This window comes from Orycteropus afer, unplaced genomic scaffold (assembly GCF_000298275.1).
Source record: "Orycteropus afer afer isolate SDZICR_OR568_19922 unplaced genomic scaffold, OryAfe1.0 scaffold00502, whole genome shotgun sequence".
NCBI lineage: Eukaryota > Metazoa > Chordata > Mammalia > Tubulidentata > Orycteropodidae > Orycteropus > Orycteropus afer.
In genome coordinates, this window is record NW_006922089.1 from 1,100,186 (window position 1) to 1,109,721 (window position 9,536).

At 45.4% G+C, this 9,536-nt stretch overlaps 1 pseudogene; it reads left to right on the forward strand.

Moving 5' to 3' along the window:
- Positions 1-5,058: 5,058 nt before the first annotated feature.
- LOC103209572 overlaps positions 5,059-9,536 on the forward strand; it is a 6,915-nt pseudogene continuing 2,437 nt past the window's right edge.

Sequence of the window (9,536 nt, forward strand, 5' to 3'; positions counted from 1 at the left end):
ACCGTGCTCTTCGAAGGTCTATCTCTATGGCATCAAACTGACAACAGCAACTCAAAAGATTAGATAGTGTGGTAGTTAAATTTGTGTGTCAACTTGGCTGGGCCTGGTTGAGTGGCTGGGCAGCTGGTGTAGTTATCCCTCATGAAGAGACTGGCAATCAACTCCATGGTGGGATCGACCACAAACAGCTGAGTAGCTGCCTTTGGGATGTGGTCTGCTTTCTGTATATAAGGAGAAGCCTTGGGAATGGTCTCTTGGCTATGGCACGCTTGGACCCTGCATGTGGCTGTGTTGTTGTTCAGCAGCCTGCCATGCTCTGCTGACTTTGGGACTTACAATGGACTTGAGTTAATGGCCCGATGTGGTTTGGTAACATTGGGACTGTGCTTTTTTACTTGTCAACCTTGGGTTTTTCAGCCTCAGCAGCCAGCAGCTGAGTGAAGAAAAGCCTCCAGCTTCAGTGGGCTGGGAGCAGGTGGCAGAGCTGAAGCCCAAGGCTGAGGGGCTTTCACCCAGCCCCTAGAGCCTGGTACTTTGAACTCAGATTTAAAGCCTCCAAACTGTAAGAGAATAAACTCCTGCTTCTTAAGGCCATCCCATTTGTGGTGTATTCCTGTCCGAGAGGCACTAGGTAACCAAAACAGATAGGGACCTTAGGGGGCAGTGAGTTTATATTTATGGGGAAGGAACAATTAGGAAAAGTAGTGTGAGGTGGTTGCCCCATTTGAAGAATGTCATCAGTGGTGTTGATTGTACATGTGGAAAAGGTTGATTTGGTGTACATACTGCTGTGTCTATTCCCAACAAGAAAAATAAGTTATAAAGGTAAGAAATTCAGAGACACTGTCTTCTGCAAACGGACCCTTTTCTATTCCCTGCCTGTGGTCAAGGCAAGCCCCCCAACTTTGGGAGCTGTTTTCATAGCCTGTCTCTTTACTCCTCTAAGTGCACCCTGCTTTCCATTACAAAAAGATCTCCTGCCCTAGAACAGAAGGCCTGTGTGTGCACAGGGAGACAGATGGGGCGGGGAGTGCATGGGAGGCAAGGGCATGGGGAGGAGGTGACTGTAGGGAGGCAGTGGGAAGAGAGCTGTTGCATTGTGGGAAATTGCAGTCTGTCATGAGACAAGGTGTATGTGAGCTGCTGTATGGAAGATGAATTTGCTCAGTAAACTTTCACCTGAATCCCAATAAATTTTTTTCTTTAAAAAATTTTTTTCTTTTAAAAAAGGATCTCCTGCCTCAAAGTTAGAAAAAGTATATTTTTCTCTTTAAATAAAAACAATGAACAAACACAGGTAACTACCCCAATTACTAGACAAATTGAAATATATATATATATCTATATGTATATATATATATATATATATATATATATATATATATAATCACACCAAAAAAACAAACTCACGCCGTTGAGTCGTATCCGACTCATAGAGACCCCTCCTTGGATTTCCAAGGCGATATCACTACAGAAGTAGTTTTGGTGGCGTAGTCCCTAGGGCACTTGACTGCTAACCAGAAGGCTGGCAGTTCAAAGGCTGGCGGTTCAAACCCACCAGCCACTCTTCAGAGGGAAGATGGGGCAACCTACTTCCATAATGATGTACTGCCTCAGAAACCCAAGGAGGGGTCTCTGTGAGTCGGAGATGGCTCGACAGCACAAAACACCACCACCTAACTTTGTAAAAATATTTTGTGTGTGCTTAATAACAGATTTTGTTTCAAATTCTAATTTCCCTAAGACATGCTACACTTGACCCTAATGTCACCATGTCCTTTTGTTAATATACATATGAGATCTCTCAAATCTGCCCAGGGGGACCAGTAGGGAGCATGAAACCCAAACCCAAACCAAACCTACCGTCCTTGAATCAATTCTGACCCACAACACCCCTAGAAGACAGAGTGGAACTGCCCCACCCCACGGGGTCACCAAGGCTGTCAGTCTTCACAGAAGCAAAGCCCAAACCACACCCACTGCCATGGAGTCCATTCTGACTCACAGCGCCCCTAGAGGACAGAGAAGAACTGTTCCATATGGTTCCCAAGTCCGTAAATCTTTACTGAAGCCAACTGCCTCATCTTTCTCCTGCACAGTGCCTGGTTGGTTCCAACCACTGACCTTTTGGTGTGCAGCCCAATGCTTTAACCACTGCACCACCAGAGCAGTGGTAGGAAAACAAACAAACCAACCCAGTTGCAGTTGAGTTAATTCTAACTCATGGCGACCCCATAGTTACAGAGTGGAACTGCTCTGTGGAATTTTCTCGGCTATAATCTTTTTTTTTTATTCCTGTTCGTTTTTCATGTATCTTTCTGGACCATATATTTACATGTATATGCATATACATATGTGCAAACATGTAACCCAGTGCTTTAAGCACTGTGCTGCCAGGTCTCTTTCATGTGCATTACAGGTACGTTCATAAACATTTACGTCATTAGCATTGCTGTACATGTGAATTTTTTTATTGTTCTGCTTTGGGTGCAAATTTACAAAGCAGATTTGTTTTACATTCAACAGTTCACGCCCATTTGATTTCACGGCCCTGATTATCATCTCCAACCATGAAAAGCTCTCCTCCCCTCGGCTCCCTGTGACCACCCCCTCCCTGTGCTCTTCTTATCTCTGCATTCCTGTCTGTCCAGCTTTCCCTCTGTGTGAATGCTGCCCCTCTGATGTCTCATGGCTGATTGATCTAAGGGTGGCTCTCCCTAGGGTAGGTGGGTGCATCGCCCTGGGGTACGTGTTCTGCATGTAGGTCTTTGTATTGTTGGGCTGAGAGCCAATCCATGGAAGCGAGTGCATTTCTAACCTGGGGCCATAAGCTTGGGGGTTCCACTAGACTCTATCTGACCAGTAATTCTGGTCATTTTTGTGTTTTTGAATGTTCTACACTTTTGCTCCCACTGTATCCAGGACCTCCAGTTTTGATCCCTGTCCGAGTGGTTGGCAGCCAGGCACCATCTAGCTCTCCTGGCCTTGGGGTCATGAAAAGCTGAGGTCCTTGTGGTCCATCGTATTTTTGGAGATTGTTTCTCGATGACTTTGATTTTCTTCACTCTTCTTTGCTCCACTTGAGAGAAGAGTAATAATGGCATCATTGGCTATAATCTTTATGAGGACTCTTTGAGTGGAACAAACATGAAGCAGTTCTACTCTGTAAATACGGGGTCACCATGAGCTGGCAACTGTGTGACTGAGGAACGTGACCTCCTGTAACTTCATGAAGGGGAGAGAGAATCACCATCAGAATCAGCCTAAGGAGGAGTTCCGGCAAGATGGTGGACTAGGCAGAAGGACTGCACAGACACTCTTCAACAAAGAAAAGGGAAACCAATTAACACAGACACAGAAGATAATCTCAGACCGCTGAGCCTTGAAGGCAAGGATACAGAAGTGGACTAAACCCCAACTAGCAGAAGAATTTGCATGAAAATACCAAAAAAGGAGACACACGGAGCTGCAGTCTGACAGCGTCCTGAGCAACCCTGACGGTACAGGCAGCTTGGAGATTCCCGAGTGGGGGTAGGACCTAAGAATTAACCTAAAAATCACCCTGCTAGTCAGGGACTGCACGGACTGTGCACGGTGGCTGGGGAACAAACGGAGAAAGTGAAGGGAAAAGTGGGCTGAGTTGTGGACTTTTCCTGGTCCAGAGGGCGCCGCCATTTTGTAGGTTTAAAAAACAGCTTGACTATTTTGGATATTTAAAGAGACAGTGCTCTCGCAGATTCCTGTGGTGGTAGGACTTAAGAATTAACCTAAAAATCACCCTGCTAGCCAGGAACTGCACGGAGGACTGTGCACAGTGGCTGGGGAACAAACGGAGAAGGTGAAGAGAAAGGTGGGCTGAGCTGTGGACTTTTGCCAGTCCGGAGGTTGCCGCCATTTTGAAGGTTTAAAAAGCGGCTTGACTATTTTGGATATTCAAAGAGACAGCGCTCTCGCAGATTTCTGGGGCTTAAGAACACGCTCTGCTTTCCAGCAACCCCAAGGACACTCGGGGACTGCAAGACTGAAAAGCAAAGGGCCAACGATAAAAAACCACCAAGAGAAGCCTGAACCACCCTTGGCTGCTCTTCACAAAGAGTTAACAGAGATCTAAATACAACAACGTCACGATGCCTCAGGAACAACAGACTATCACAGTCCACACAAAGAAGCAGGACAAAGTGGTAGAAACAAGGGAGCAGGATACAGACCCAGAACACAATCCCTGAGGAAGAAGCAGCATTGGAACTCTCTGATAAGGAATTCAAAAGAATTATCTTTAGGTATCTTCAAAGGATTGAGAGACAGACCAGAATCAGCCTAAGGCTGATTGCTATGAAGCAGAGGTCAGGCCCAGCTCCTCTCTCCAACCTCTTCACTAATTCCCACATGAGCTGCCCTGCCCTCGGCACTCTTGACTTCTCTGTCGGGTTCAGTAATACACTGCAATGGCCACAAAGAATTCACAGACAATACTCACGATTATGGGGTTTCTTAGGGAGGTAAGAGGCTGCGGTTCAGGATCAGAAACAGCTAAGGATACAGTTCTTTGGTCAGGACAGTCTTTTCTTAGCCATGCCCTCAGGTAGCCTCCCCCAGCCCTCAGCTTCTTGACCCCTTTGGCCTCTGGGGCTAGCCTGGTTTCTGCCCTGCTTGGGCAGGTGTTACAAAGCTCTCAAGCTCTGCCAGCAAGTGCCTGGAGGAACCCCACTCTGCCAAGAAGCCTCCTGCCCAAAGCTCAGCTGTGTCACTCCATGGGCCAGGAAGCCCACTGCACCACCTCCCTGCTGTGACCCATTTTCTGCCACTGTTTCTTGCCACAGCCAGTGTTGTAGCTTTCTATCTCCTGGGTCTAGGAGGTTGCCAGCACGGGTACCCTAGGTCCAAAGGATGCACTTTGTTTTTGTCTCCTCTTCTTGGTGGTAGATGGGTCCTCTATGACTCCTGCACTCTGGGACTGGCTCTGTTATTTAAGCCTAGCAGGATAGCAAAACTGACCGTATACACACACTGACCAATTCCACACATCTTATTTGCATGGTCCCACCACTGCAAGGGTCCATGCACCTGATTTACATTATTATCAAGCTATCCAATCCCTTGGTGAGCCACAAGCGCCTCATTTGCATAGTTCCACCCGGCCATTTGGTGGGAGTTACAAACACTGTGGCTAGAAGGGCCATACTAAGAAATTCACTTCATTGCCACAACTAATAACCAACTTTATAGAATAGGTTGCCAGGCCTTTCTTCAGCAGCGTTGCTAAGTGGGCTCAAACCACTAACCTTTAGCTTAGTAGACAAGCGTACACCATTTGCACCAGTAGGCAGGGTAAGAAATCTGTATTTTGCATAAAACAAACAAACCAAAAAAACCAAACTCACTGCCCTTGAGTCAACTCTGACTCATAGCAACCCCTCCCTGGGTTTCCCAGTGGTTATCTCTGTGGAAGTAGATTGCTTGCTCTTCCTTCCAAGGAGTGGCTGGTGGGTTTGAACCACCAGCCTTCTGGTTAGCAGTCAAATGCCTTAGGCACCATGCCACCATAGCTCCCATATTTTGCATAAGTGTTTTAAATTTATTTTAGCCATTTCTTGTATTCTCTTCATTTGTCTCCCTTTTGGTCCTACCGTCTCCATGAAAATTCCAGCTCATTCAGGTTGTACTTAAGCAAAAAAAGAGAAGGGGCTATTTTCCTCTGTAGGGCCCACAGAGAATCTCCCAGGGACCAGCAGGAGGAATGAATGGGGGGACCTTTATGAGGGGTGAATGGAGGGCGTCCTTGGACCCAAGATTCCTATGGACCTCCTTGGCAGAGAGACTGGCAGAGATGACCAGCTGAGATGACCTGTAGAGACACAGTGGCAGCAGAACTGAGAGATTGGCTTGGGACAGAGCAAGGGACTTGCCGGCCAATGGAGTGACAAAGCTGGGTGCTTTGGGACAGTAGTCTTTCTGGCAGATTGGGGTGCACCTAGGTGCTGCTATCAGCAGAGCTAAAAGAGCTTTGTAACATTTGCCCCAGCAGGGAAGAGGCTAGGCCTAGAGGTTAAGGACAAAGAGAGGTGTGCCTGAATGGACACTATCTGGATGGAAGAATTGTATCCTGAGCGTGTTCTCGAACCTGAATTGTGACCTGTTACTTCCCTAATAAACCACATAATAGTGAATACTGTCTGTGAGCTCTGTGTGGCCACTGCAGAAGGGGTGGTTGGTGTCAGAGTTGGTACAAAAGCTGGAGGGTGGCCGCATGACACCCTTTTTGCAGTCCTTCATCCATTCTGAGTTAATTTTCACATGTGTTATGAAGTAGAGTTCCAGTTTCATTTTTTTGCATACAGACATCCAGCTGTCCCAACACCATTTGTTAAAGACAGTATTCTTTCTCCACTGAATGGTCTTTGCAACCTTTTTGAAAATCAGTTGACCGTAGATTTATGCATTTATTTCTGGAATTTCAATTCTATTCCACTGGTCTATCATTATACCAGTACCAGACTGTTTTGATTACCATAGTTTTGTAGTACATTTTGAAATCAGAAATCAAGAAATGTGACATCCTACTTTGTTCATTTTTTTTTCCAGATAGTTTTGGCTACTTGGGGTCCCTTGCAATTTCCATTTCTGCAAAGAAGGCTGCTTGAATTTTAATAGAAGTTGTGTTGTATTTGTAGATGCTTTGGGTAATTGCCATCTTAAAATATTGCATCTCCTTATCCATGAACAGAGGTTGTCTTTCCATTTTTTTTTTTTGGAGCTTCTTTCATTTCTTTCTATAATGTTTTATAGTTTTCTGTGTATGAGTCTCTCACCTCCTTAAATTAACTAGTATAGAATTTTCTTTTAGTATTTTATTCTTTTGGATGCTGTTGTGAATGGAAATTTCCTTGAATTTCCATTTGGGTTTGCTCATTGCTGATTTGTGGAAACACAACTGATTGTTGCATATTGACTTTGTATCCCACAACTTGGCTGAATTCATTAGCTCTTACAGTTTTTTTGTGTGGATTCTTTAAGGTCTTCTGTATATAAGATTGTGTCATCCACAAACTGAGATTATTTTACATTTCTTTCTAATTTGGGTGCCTTCTATTTCGTTTTCTTGTGTAACTTCTCTTGGTAGAACTTCCAGTACAGTATTGAAAAGACGTCAGAACATCCTCCTCCTCTTGTTCCTTCCCGATCTTAGAGGGAAAACTTTTCTTTCTTTTTCTTTTTTCACTATTTGTTATGTTAGCTGTGGGTTTTTGGTGTTTTCTTTTTTTTAAATTTTTATTGTGATTTGGGTGAAAGTTGACAGAGCAAATTAATTCTCCATACAACAGTTCACACACATTTTGTTTCATGGCATTGACTGCAATTCCCCACCATGTAACAGCTCTCTTCCCACTTCCTCCCTATAGTTACTTCTTCCCTGTGTCCTTCTTTCCTATGCATTCCTGCCCCCTGAGCTGCTTCCCTGTGTAAACACTGCCCTTCGATTCCCTGATGCAAAGTTCACCCCATATGCCTGTCTGTTGTTGGGCTGGAAGCAACAGGAGTGAGTTCAGTTCCAGACCTGAGGGGTAACCAGGGGCCATAGTCTCGGGGGTCTCACCAAGCTCTATCAGACCAGCAAACCTGGTCTTTTTTTTTTTTTTTTTTTTATGATTTTGAGTTTTGTTCCACATTGTTCTCCCACCCTATGCAGGATCTCCCGCACTGATTCCCCTCCGAGTGATTGACCATCTAGTTCTTCTGGTCTCATGGTCATATAGGCTGAGCTTCATTAGCCCCTTGGACTAATAGTTTCCATGCATCTTTGGTTTTCTTCCTTCCTCTTTGCTCTGGATGAGGAGAGACCCATCGTTGCATATAGATGGCCACTCACAAGCTTTTAAGACTCCAGTTGCTACTCATCAAAGTTAGCTGTGGGTGTTCCATTGTGGTTTTCATCCCGTTGAGGAAGTTCTCTTCCATTCCTAGTTTGTTGGGCGTTTTTGTCATGAAATCCTGTTATATTTTGTGAAATGCTTCTTCTACATTGATCAAGATGATCACGTGGTTCTTTTCATTCATTCCATTAATGCTGTGCATTATGTTGATTGATTTTTGTATGTTGGCCCACCACTGCATACCTGGAACAAATCCCACTTGGTCGTGGTATAAAAACCTTTTAACATGGTGTTGGATTCAGTTTGCTAGTATTATGTTGAGGATTTTTGTATCTATAATCCTAAGGGATATCGTCCTTTTGTTTTCTTTTCTTATATTTGTCTGGCTTTGGCATCAGGACAGTGCTGGCCTCGTAAGATGAGTTATGAAGTGTTCCCTGCTATTGTTTAGAAGTATTTGAGGCAGATTGGTGTTAGTTCCTCTTTAAGTATTTGGTTAAATTCCAGATCAACCCGGTCCCATACCCCTGCATCGACTTCCCCCTGACCACCTACGCCCTGGTCACCTACGCCCTGGTCATCTCTGCTGAGAAGGCATACCACGAGCAGTTCTCTGTGGCCAAGATCACCAACGCCTGCTTCCAGCCAGTCAACCAGATGCCACAGCAAGTACATGGCCTGCTGATGCTGTACTGGGGTGGATGTGATCCCCAAAGACATCAATGTGGCCATTGTCACCATCAAGACCAAGTTCACCATCCAGTTTGTGGACTGATGCCCAACTGGATTTAAGGTAAGAGTGGGTGGAAGTCGTACCTGGCAGACAGCAGCTCCCCAGAGCCCCGCCCTCCGGGGAGACTGTCTCTCTCCCAGGCCACCAGGCTCTTGATCAGGTTAGTGAAGTAGTGATACATCATTCAGTTCTGTCTTTGGAGCTTCCTTCCTGAGCCCTCTCCCTGTAAGTGCATCTGTCCTGAGCATTGTCTCTGAACCCAATAGGAAATTTCCAGAAGGACTTTTGCAGCCTTTTTTGGGTGACGATATTAGTGTAGGTAATGTAGGTTGATAGGAGACACGTAGGAGTTTTCAGGGCATTTTGGGGGAGCATGTGGACAGTGACTATATTTGAAACTGGGATGTTGTATAAACAGACTGCTGCTGTCACTTAATCCCACTCCATTTTATTGATTTGGGGAAATCCAATCCAACCTAAATGTCACGTGAGGTTTTGGACTTCAAGAAAAATGATTATCTGTCTTCCTGTGAAGACAGTAGTGCCATCTTTATCTTTCTGTTGGGAGGCCTGGAAGTTCTGAAACAAAATCTACCCCCAGCCTCCCACTGAGCCACAGTGGAAACCTGCTGTCACTGGCCAGCTTTTTCCAATACTTGATTCTTAACTCCTGTCACTTATCACGGGAGCTCTGGTGGTGTAGTGCCCAAGGCACTTGACTGCTAACCAGAAGGCTGGCGGTTCAGACCCACCAGCCACTCCTCGGAAGGAAGGCTGGGCAATCTACTTCTGTAATGATTCCACCTCGGAAACCCAAGGAGGGGTTTCTATGAGTCGGGTCCCACTTGGCAGCACATAACAACAATATCATTTATTACGGGAGCTCTGGTGGTGTAGCGCCTAAGGCATTTGACTGCTAACCAGAAGGCTGG